General features: G+C 43.1%; 1 long non-coding RNA gene across 1 annotated transcript; it reads left to right on the top strand.

The window, feature by feature from the left end:
• The first annotated feature begins 462 nt into the window (after nucleotides 1-462).
• Nucleotides 463-10,611, top strand: LOC308306830. The gene is made up of 4 exons (XR_013963173.1): nucleotides 463-1,042; nucleotides 1,166-1,220; nucleotides 7,006-7,147; nucleotides 8,705-10,611. It is a non-coding gene; the product is annotated as an uncharacterized lncRNA (long non-coding RNA).
• Nucleotides 10,612-11,809: the final 1,198 nt, after the last annotated feature.

Here is an 11,809-nt window from a genome sequence, read left to right as displayed (position 1 = left end):
AATTTTGCTTCTGGGGGGTCACTGGAACTACATTCTTTGAGATGGGGGTCCGTGGCCAAATACATATCATTTTCGGGGGTCCTTGACATGAAAAAGTTCAAGCACCACTGGCATAGAAACATAGGTTTTTCAAAAAACCTTAGAAGGATTTGAAATATTAAAAGACCTGCACACATTTTCACGTTTTTTTCAAAAATAGCAGATCTACAAGCTTGCAGCGTGGCACTCGGTGCCGCACTGCGAGCTTGTAGATCTGCCATTTTTCAATAGTTAAAGCATAAACTAACGCAGTGAATCGTTGTACCCAGGGCCCAGAATTTGGTGCGACACCACCGCTGCCACCGATGTAGCGATGTAGTTTTGAGTATTTTTGCTTGTGTTTGACATGATAGTGAGGGAATGAGTTACTAGGGCCCAAGGTGGAGGGGCCTTAATTATTTTATACTTAAAGGGGAGCTCCGGTCGTTTTCAAGGGCTTTTGTAATCCCATAATATGATATTCGAACTTGGAAAACAAAAAAGAATTTTATTTTGGATGTACATTTACATTTTTTTGGAAACGCGAAGCTATGACCTCACTTCCTACAGCACCTCCTACAGCACCCATAATCCTTTGCGCAAGCAGCGCTTGGAGAGAGACGAGAGCCAAAGCTAAGCTAACAGCGTAACCATGATAACATCCTCGCTGCGTTGCTGTTTTAGTTTGTTTGTGCTGTTGCTGTTGGTTGGAAGTCACGTAGTAAGAAGATGGGATGTTATGACCGCAGTGATGCTGAGCAGTTGTAGAAGTTTTGAAACGTGTGCAACTGTGTCGGTGAAACAACATGGCATTGTTGTTTTACCGTGGTGTGATGATTGAATGAAGCCGAGCGACGGAGCGAGCCCCGGGTGCTGCTGCACAGAGATGTAATGGCAGGATTGATGGACACAATGCAAAGCTAAGAAAACAAAGACCACAATAAAGGAGAACGCGGTTCCATCTGTATTCCCCCAAATACGGTGAATGGACAACTGCTGCCTTGTAAAAAGAAGCAGAACATAGGTATGTACTGTATGTTTGGAATTAAAATGCCACTCTACGAAACATAATGTATAATGTACAAGCAAAGGTTGCAACTTGATTCATGTTTGTAACACTTATTGTGTTGTCATCTCTTGTCTTTAGAATCATCCATCTAATGGGTGGAGAGGCTTCATATCAAGGTGTATTCTTTCAAGAGGTAGGACTACCTTTAGGCTATTGTTATTGCTAGCGATGCTACTCTTTAGCCTGTAACAGCATTGCGGTTCCAACATTAATGTAAATGTGCGGGGCACCCACAAGTGGTGAGATAAAAGTCAACAGAGGGGACTGTATTATAATGTATATGAATCGACAAACAACCCCTCCCCCAGTGGCTGCACAGTAATTATGATGTAACGTGAGCTATAATAAATGATGATGATGATGATGATGATGATAATACCCTCTGATTCCTAGTGTAGGCAACCAAACGTTGGGTACTTACAACTGTGAAGTGTGTGAATCACTAGAATATATTTTATTCAGACAAACTCATAAACAAACTGAATCCACATAACTCCACTAAAACACATAGCAGTACTGTAACACTCCCCTTCCCTCATTGACCATACATGAAGCTAGATCGCATTGTTTTTTGTTTTTTTTTACTGATTAGGTGCGTGGTCTAAATGTTATTGTTTTTCTAGATTGATATTCCTATGCATTTGTTATATTGTTGTTGATGTACTGACATTATCCTATTATATTGATATATTACCTGCTTATTGTAAATCGCTTTGGATTAAAATCTGCTAAATGCCTGAATTGTAATCATCCAGCACTTTTGCCAGTTACTTTTTATTCTTTTGTACTACACTGTAGTATAAAGTAGGGTTTAAACTTACAAACAAAAAACTGTTTAAATATGGAGATAAGAGGTTTGTGCCCGAGAGCAACCCCCCAACATTACTTGAAAGAAGGTAAAATGCAGTATTCTGGCCCCAGCGTTATATTTCTGAACCTGTGAAAGTGAAAAACACTGCCCCCTAGTGTTGGGTATTTAAGCCCTCAAGTGTTGAATTCCTCATTCCTCACCCAGACACAGAGAGGGAAGGAGTGTTATGCTGCCACTGCACTCTATGTGTTTTCTTGAATGTTGCCCTTGATTCCGGCACAATCTGTAAGTTCATGTACCTCTGTTGTATAGTTATGCTTTATTTCTCTATATCATGTTGTTTTGGGGGTTTAATTCATGTTTAAGGGGACATTTCATGGTGTTTAAAAAGTTTGTTTGGTGAATGTACACACCTGGCCTAATCAGCTGCCTGTGCCCAGTGAGGGCTTAATTGAAAGCAATTGTGTTGTCATGGTGACCCCTTTGATGTTTGCCTGCCTGTGCTCTGTGCCTGTGTGCTGTTTAGATGAGAAGTGTTGTTGGAGTTGTACTGTATGTCAGTTCATTATTCAGTATGATTCATATTTTCTGTATTTCTGTGCTTATTTACAGTTTCACAAAGTAAAGAGTTCCATAAGAAACTGAAGAACTGTCTCTCAGTGTTTCTTTGCATGGGATTAAACTGTTTAACTCCCTGTCAAGGCTGACCTAAGAGCTAAGGACAGTAGAGTGAAAAGATTGACCAAACATCATGGACAAGATGTCGGGCTTTCCAGATGTCAGTGGAGCATCGAACTTGGAGGTCAGATCTGAGTCCGGAGCTTCATCAAGGTCATCAAGGTCATCATCATCACTTCGTTCCAGTAAATCACATGCAAGCAAGGCATCATCTGCACATCATTCCCGTAAGTCACATGCAAGTAAAACGGCAGCCTCACATTATACGTGTAGATCACACGCAAGCCAAGTTGCAGCAGAAGCAAGGGCGAAGGCTGAAGCTGCATGCACAGAAGCTGAATATGCCAAATATCAAATAGACTTGGAGATCGAAAGAACACGTATTGATGCAACATTAAAGGCCCTCAAAAAGGAGGGGAAAGCTAAAGCTGCATTAGCTGCTGCAGAGGTGTTAGAAGCTGCTGCAGAGGATGGGAGCTATAAGAGTCAGGGGGTGCCCATCATCGGTCCCCCTTTGTCACAAACTGCGTCAAGACAACGCACTGATGACTACGTCAAGACACACTTCAACCCCCAGCAAGAGGATGAAGACGATGACCAGACAGCAGGCACCTCGCAGCCCCAATTGACACATTTGACAAGAACTGCAGGTGTCAGCCACCACATCTTGCAACCTGTCTCTCTTCACACGCCCCAACAGTCTCATGACTCTCAAGCCATACACCAGGCCACCTCAACCACGCCTCCCATCACGCAGCAGTCTGCTTCAAACCTCCCTCACATCACGCAGCAGTCTACCTCAATTCCTCTTCATGCCGTGCATCAGTCTTCTTCAACCCCTACTCACATCATGCAGCAATCTACTGCAACCCCACAGCATATCACGCAGCAGCCTTCCTCAACGCCTCATCGCAACAAGCTCCAACCTAACTCAACACTTCTCCACGCCTCGCACCAATCTAACCCAACCCCTCTTCACGCCATGCATCAATCTGCCTCATTTCACCCTCAAGCTGTGCAACAATCCAGCTCATCACCCCGTCATACAAACATCAAGTCTAGCCCCTACTCACCACAGGTCAACAATACAGTGACCACCCCACAAAGGGTAACAAACACGCCCACTCCCAAATCCACAGATGTCTCTGACCTTGCTGCCTTTCTTGCTCGACGTGATCTTCTCACCACAGGGATCAAGGTTTTTGACAACCAACCAGAGAATTACATGGCATGGAGATCCACCTTCTGCAATGCCATAGAAGGCTTGAATCTCAAACCTAGTGAGGAGCTAGACCTACTTACCAAGTGGCTTGGCGGGGAGTCACTTAAGCAAGCCATGAGGATCAGAGCAGTCCATGTCAACAATCCCGCAGCTGGTCTTGACATGTTATGGCGACGGCTGGATAAGAACTACGGTTCTCCAGAAGTTGTTGAGGCTTCATTATTCAAACGACTGGAGAACTTACCAAAGATCTCTCACAAAGACAACCAACATCTCCAAGAGCTTGCAGATCTCCTCCTTGAGATTGCAGCAGCAAAGAATGAAGGTTATCTAACAGGTCTTGGGTTCCTCGATTCATCAAGAGGAATCAACACTATTGTGGAGAAGCTCCCACCAAACCTCCAAGAGAGATGGATTACTCAGGGGACTATTTACAAGAGAGATAATCGTGTTCATTACCCACCTTTTTCTTACTTCGTTGACTTCGTCAACTATCATGCAGAAATGTGGACAGATCCCAGCTTCTACCTCCAAGGCTCCAGCATGGCACCTCCCAAAACTGAGAGGCCTCAAGCCAACCAGTGGAAGGCCAGGACTCCTATCTCTGCCAATAGGACTGAGGTTGAAGCTCCCAACTCCCCAGACAGCAATAAAAGTTCTATGGATCCGGGCAAGGAGTGTCCCATTCATAAGTTACCTCACTCCCTAAGCAGATGCAGGGGGTTCAGAATGAAGTCTTTGGATGAGAGGAAGAGTTTTCTCAAAGAGCATTCCATTTGTTACAAGTGCTGCATTTCCACAAACCATATAGCAAAAGACTGTAAGACCATCATCTGCTGTTCAGAGTGCAACAGTGATCGGCATATCTCAGCTCTACATGATGGTCCACCTCCCTGGATGGAGAGAGAGCCTGTCACTTCAGAGGAACATGGCGGGGAGCAAGCTGAGGAAAACTCCACTGTCACTACTGCCAGCTGCACAGAAGTCTGTGGAGAAGGCTTGCACGGGAAGTCATGTTCGAAAATGTGTCTGGCCTACGTGTATCCAAAAGGGCATCCTGAGCGTAAGAGGAAGATGTACGTGATGCTGGATGACCAGAGTAACTCGTCATTGGCCAGGTCCGCCTTCTTTGACGTATTCAACATTCACAGTACTGTCTCCCCTTACACCTTGAAAACGTGCTCTGGCACAACAGTTACCAGCGGAAGAAGAGCCTCAGACTTCATGATAGAGGCTATAGATGGGGAAATATCTATGGCACTACCAACACTCATTGAGTGCAACTTGATTCCTAATAACCGAGAGGAAATTCCTACACCAGAAGCCGCCACTCGTCATCCTCATCTTAGAGCCATTGCTTCCAAGATACCACCTCTTGACCCCTCGGCCGACATCCTGTTGCTGCTAGGAAGGGACATTATACGTGTTCACAAGGTTCGAAACCAGTGCAACGGGCCACACAATGCACCATTTGCCCAACGCCACGATCTAGGATGGGTAATTGTCGGAGACGTGTGCCCCAGGGGAGCAAACCACAAACCTTCAGTGAACACTTTCAGGACCAGTATCCTGGAGAATGGTCGCACCAGCTTCTTAAAGCTTTGTGAAAGCAGCATCCACGTCAGAGAAAGGTTCACAGCTGAACACCTTACACAACCTCTGTGGAAACCAGCTCAAGATGATCCTGACAAGCAAGTTGTCAATCACACCGTTGAGGATAATAAACTGGTGCTTTCAGTCAAAGACCACAACGTAGACTCACTACCAGCTAGCCCGCTGCCCTTCTCTTCAACGCTAACAAGACCTGCTCTCCTCACTAATGCAAGGCAGAGTCAACTAGCCAAAGAGACTTCCAGCCTCATTGACTCTGACCCAGATGCAGAGTTACGGTCAGAGGTTACCTGTGTCACCAGCCTGTCAGACAAAAAGCTTGGCAACATACGCTTTAAGAGATTTTCTGCTCTGAGTCCTCTCTTGAAGGCTGTTGCCCTTGATTCCGGCACAAACACATTGCCAAGCCCTTCATCCAGGGGTCCAGATGTCTCAAGGAATGGCGACCTGTCACTAAGTTGAGCCCACTCAGCAAATTCTGCCCCTTCATTGGCTCAGATTGCCTCAGTGTTGGAGGTAAGCAAACGTCAGATGAATCACACCCAGTACTCATCGGTTCTGCAGGGCTCACACACAAAGTCCTGCCGACCTTCATGGCTGAAGTCAGTGCAATAGAGGATGCAAGGAAAGGGGAACAGAGACTGTTCTTAAGACCTGTGTCCGAGGTCATTCTCCTGGTTTCCAAAGACACTACCTAGAAAAGACTATACAGTACTTACCTTGAGTTGTTTCATTTCTGTTTATTGTATTGCCATCTAATAGATGCCAGGCGGGGAGTATTCTGGCCCCAGCGTTATATTTCTGAACCTGTGAAAGTGAAAAACACTGCCCCCTAGTGTTGGGTATTTAAGCCCTCAAGTGTTGAATTCCTCATTCCTCACCCAGACACAGAGAGGGAAGGAGTGTTATGCTGCCACTGCACTCTATGTGTTTTCTTGAATGTTGCCCTTGATTCCGGCACAATCTGTAAGTTCATGTACCTCTGTTGTATAGTTATGCTTTATTTCTCTATATCATGTTGTTTTGGGGGTTTAATTCATGTTTAAGGGGACATTTCATGGTGTTTAAAAAGTTTGTTTGGTGAATGTACACACCTGGCCTAATCAGCTGCCTGTGCCCAGTGAGGGCTTAATTGAAAGCAATTGTGTTGTCATGGTGACCCCTTTGATGTTTGCCTGCCTGTGCTCTGTGCCTGTGTGCTGTTTAGATGAGAAGTGTTGTTGGAGTTGTACTGTATGTCAGTTCATTATTCAGTATGATTCATATTTTCTGTATTTCTGTGCTTATTTACAGTTTCACAAAGTAAAGAGTTCCATAAGAAACTGAAGAACTGTCTCTCAGTGTTTCTTTGCATGGGATTAAACTGTTTAACTCCCTGTCAAGGCTGACCTAAGAGCTAAGGACAGTAGATGCAGTGTTACTGTTGTTAGCTTATAGATCTGTTCTTTTTTTAGCAAACTGGTTTAGGATTCTCATTATTGCATGGTGTGATTACTAGAAATGGGGTAAAAGCTATGGCAACATTTTGAAATGTCATTGTAAAAAATCTGTTTACCCTGAAACTTTTTTCCTCCTCTTTGTCTATAATTGCATAAGGTGCTGACACATCACATAATCCACCGTCCAAGATGATGTCCATAGCAGTCATGCGGGAAGACAGCGGTACAACTGTCTACATCGCCCTTTGAATGAAGAGATCAGGCATTGACACTAAGGCTTGCACACCTGCCCCCGGCAGGTAAATAAAACGTCAGGGCAGGTGAAGTTGGCTTTCAGGTTGCCCGACAGGGCAAGTGCGCTCATTTGAGAGGGGACACAAATGTCTATAAACACAACACGAGATATCTGTCTAAACACCTGAACGTGGCCAGTGCGCTGTGTCTTCTGGTCTGTGGAATGTAAAATAAGAGCACTATATACCTATAATGTGCTGTTTTTACTGTTGCTACATTAAAAAATATAAAATAACAAGTGTGAAACCATAGACATATTCAATCATAGCTAAAGTATTTGGTATTTGGATTCGGAGGTATTGAGGTATGACATTTTATCGCACAGCCCCAGAAAGTAAAGAAATAAGTGTTAAATTGCGGTAATTAAAATCGTACCTATCTTATAATGGACGATTTACTTTTCGGGCAAGTGGGCATTACCTTCGGGCAAGTAGAACATGACCTGTACTTGCCCGATGGGCAAGTGCCTCTGAGACCTTAGTGTCAACCCCTGGAGATGCCGTAGAAGAAGCAGCTTACTAGGAACTCCCAGGAATATTATTTACTCTCTCGATTCATACAGCAATGTGATCTAATTTTTCAATATTAGACTACTCTAAAGCCTCTTTCAACTCTAATGTTGCCTTGCCTGCTCTGTACACTAAGTCATGAGCTTGTTATTTTAATAAGTCAAATTGGGAAATAAAATAAAAGTGTGAGAATAATTTTCCAATTCCTAGGGAGAAAAATAATCATTTACAAGAATCGTGCAGCCCTTCTGCAGATATAAGTGTCTGCTAAATTTCTAAATTAGATCAGCTAACACAGGGAACATGTCAGAACCCTAAAACATCCGGGACAACCATGTCCTAGCTCTGGTCCAGAGTGTCAGCGATTCTCACTGACACTCTGACAAGCGGCTGACTCAAAGACTAGACCAGGATTTCTATACCCCTACGAGGGCTCAACTTAGGTCAATAAACTAAACTACTTTACTACTCACTTAACCAAAGGTAGTTTTGTGTTGTTGAAAGTCTATTCTCCACGGTGGGAAGCCTCTCAACCCCACCCACTCTGTAAAATACATTATTTTTGTGATGAAATAAAACGCATCCAACTCTGACCGCCGCTTATTTCCAGGTTGTCTGCATCCAACTCTGACCGCCGCTTATTTCCAGGTTGTCTGCGGTGGCTTGACGTGGATGCATTTTATTTCATGACAAAAATAATGTATTTTACAGAGTGGGTGGGGTGCTGAGAGGTTTCCCACCGAGGAGAATAGACTTTCAACAACGCAAAACTACCTTTGGTTAGGTGAGTAGCAAAGTAGTTTAGTTTATTTTGACTGAAGTTGAGCCCTCAAACAAGAAATCCTTGTCTAGTCTTTGAGTCACCCGCCTGTCAGAGCATCAGTGAGAATCGCTGACGCTCTGGACCAGAACTACACGTCCCAGACTCTTCTCACTTCTGGCTCCCAAACTGTAGAACGAACTTGCACCTCAGTCTTCCTTTTTCAATTATATTTATTGTATCCTCACCTGTATTACGTGATGTGCATGTTGTTTACATTTATGTTCATACAGGTGCTGTTGAAGCCTTCCACAGTGCTCAAATGCATGCGATTCTGCGCTTCCTGTCCTACATCGCAGTCCTGTCTACATCGCCTTCAGAAGAGATGCGGAAGAAGTGGAACTTACAGTTCCAACCTGGCAGCACACACAATCTTGATGCATACATCGAAATGATCTTGTTTAAAAAATATTAGACTACTAACACTACTCTAACCCCTCTTGCAAATTTAGTTTTGCCTCTGTTGAGAATTGATAGAATGTCATTTGATGGCCGGAGAGTATTGTGAGCTTGTTATTGAAATAAGTCAAATTGGGAAACAAGATGAGAATAGTGTGAGAATAATTGTTCCAATTCGTAGGACTAGGGAGCAAAATAATTATACTTTATCAAGAAGCGTGCCCTTCTGCAGACTAAGTTTCTGCTAAATTATATCAGCTAACAAGGAAGCTGTTCAAACCTTCCCTAATCCATCCAGGACAACGCTCCACAGGTCCTAGCTCTGGTCCATAGCGTTAATGGAGTTCTCCCTAACGTTATGTTCCTCTACCTTCCGCTCCGGCTTGGCAAAACTGGAAAGCCGTCTCGTCTGGTCCCAAAATAACAAAAACTGTTTCGCCCCTCACCAAACCAAAGGTATCAGTGGGGAGTGAAAGTTTACTCTCCTTGGTAGACGCAGTCTGGGCCCCCACCACGCACACTTAATACATTTCAAGGGTGAAATGATGAATATTCCACCGGATGGAGACACTCTTTATGGTTCCAACGTCGTAGAGCTGAATAACACCCAACGAGACTAATGCTCTGTTAATGTGGTCCTCTAACCTGTGCGGAAGTACTGAGCTGGCAATGTGATGGCGAGGACAAATAGTAAAAAAATAGAAATTATGTCTCCATCTGTTGGAATATTTTTCATTTCGCCCTAGAAATATATTTTAAGCGTGTGGTGGGGGCTCAGATTGCGTTCACTAAGTAGAGTAAGCTTTCAACACCCCACTGATACCTTTGGTTTGGTGAGGGGCGAAACAGTTTTTGTTATTTTCTGACCAGACGAGACGGCTTTCCGGTTTTGCCAAGCCGGAGCGAAGTTAGGGAGAACTCCACTAACGCTATGGACCAGAGCTAGTGAGCTACACAGGGTCCCAGACTCCACCTTAGCCCTTGCAGGCTTATGCAAAGGTTAAAATGTAATTTAGATAACATTGTATGGAACCTATGCCAGGTTCATTTGTAGACCTGGCATTGTGTGTATACTTTCAATGTAAAAATGTTTTTGATATATTATACTATTTAGACTGACCCTTACCTGTGCTATTTGAAGTGCATGTTGTGTACATTTATATGTTCATACACGTACCTTAATACATGCAGAGATCCTACTCATCCTACACTGGCATGAGAGAACGAGGCATGCTTGCAGTCAACACATTTTGTCCATGTCTTTGTCAGTAGTATCTATGAAGCTACCTTCCTTCTGTAAAGATACATCCATTCCATTCTACCTGTCCTTTGTATGACAGCACAAACTCTTAGAACAATAACTGTTTCAATTTCAGGTGGACTCCACACACCAAAAAGGCATACTACAGGCGAACAAAGAATCACATTGTGAATAAAAACAATATAGGCTATTACATTGTCATGAGCTTTTTTGGTTTAATCCTTGCAAACTGTCATATTTTAGATGTCATTCAAGTATTTTTTTATGCCTGCCTTTATCACCCATTATTTGCTGGACTAGAGCAGTGGTTCTTAACCTTTTCAAGCCGTGACCCCCAAAGCAACTGAACTGGGGACCCCCACCCTGATAAGCACTTAGACTGTAGGAGTTGAGGTACAGTATTACATCCGCTTGTTTCCGTTCCACAGATAAATATTGTGAAACTAGCCGATCTACAAGCTCAAACTCCCAGACTCAAAGGTTGAGAACCACTGGACTACAGTAATGCTCTGAAACAGAAGTACTCGCCACTGTTTGTTAAACTGCACAGGCTACAATCGACAATTTGATTGTACTGTGTTTACTGTGTTACAAATAGCAGGTTCACACAGCACTCAATACAGTAAAAACAGAAAAGAAGGAAAATCAAATGTATTGAATCTATTTTATTATATATTATGACAAGGGAAGGATCAGATATTTTCACATCTCTATGCATTTGTTATGTATAATACAATATAATGATGCCAGGGTAAGAAGACGTCGACTCTCCACTTGCGACGACTCTCCAGGACACTCCAAACGATACTGCAGTGCCTGCAGTGAGAAGAAGAAAAGACTGTAACATGTTGCATTGTCTCTGTCACTCACAAAGGGTTCATCGCCATACCAGCTTAGCAATTAGTCACTTATCTCCCAGACTCCCTCCCCAGTCAGAGTTGTGCAGGATGTAATTTGCTGCAAATTAGGTGACTTCATTTAATTGACCATGTTTAAAATATATATTTGAAATAAAAATCCTGTGTCACACTTCTGCTAGTGTGCCCACCCTCCCCTGTGCCAATGTTGGCACTCGTGCCTAAGGTTACCTACCCCTGGTGTACATTTTTGTCATGCACATACAAATATTAAATATTACCAGAGACAGATCTGCTAGACCTAAATAGTAGCCTACTAGTGCTCTCTATTTTTTGAGAGCAGTGGTGTAAGCAGTACTTGTAAAATGTTGTACTTTGTACTGTATTTGTACTTTGAATATTTCCAGCTTTCTGTACTTGTACTTTATAGTACTTGTACTCCATTACAATTATTTGAAAATGTCAGTTACTTTGCACATAAATGATTATATTATAAAACCTAATTAATCAACTTTAGCCCTATTTTATACCCACTTACCCAGGCTATCTGAAAATAGATGATCTACAAGCTCACAATGCGTTGATGCGATGTGTTGTGAGTTTGTGGATCTGCCATTTTCAAACATTTTGTACTTTTAAAGTATATTTTGATGCCAGTACTTTTACTTCTTACAGAACGTTTCTATGCAGTATTGATAGCCTACTTTTACTCAAGTATCTTTGTCCTTTTTCCATCTCTGTCAGAGTGTACAAATGGAACCAAATGGACACGTAGGAGGTACTAGAAAATAAAAGGTTTGAGAACCACAGTACTAGTGGAC

This window comes from Nannobrachium achirus (assembly GCF_963921795.1).
Source record: "Nannobrachium achirus genome assembly, chromosome: 21".
Lineage (NCBI taxonomy): Eukaryota > Metazoa > Chordata > Actinopteri > Myctophiformes > Myctophidae > Nannobrachium > Nannobrachium achirus.
Note: the sequence above shows the minus strand (reverse complement) of the source record. Positions and strands in the feature narration are given on the sequence as shown.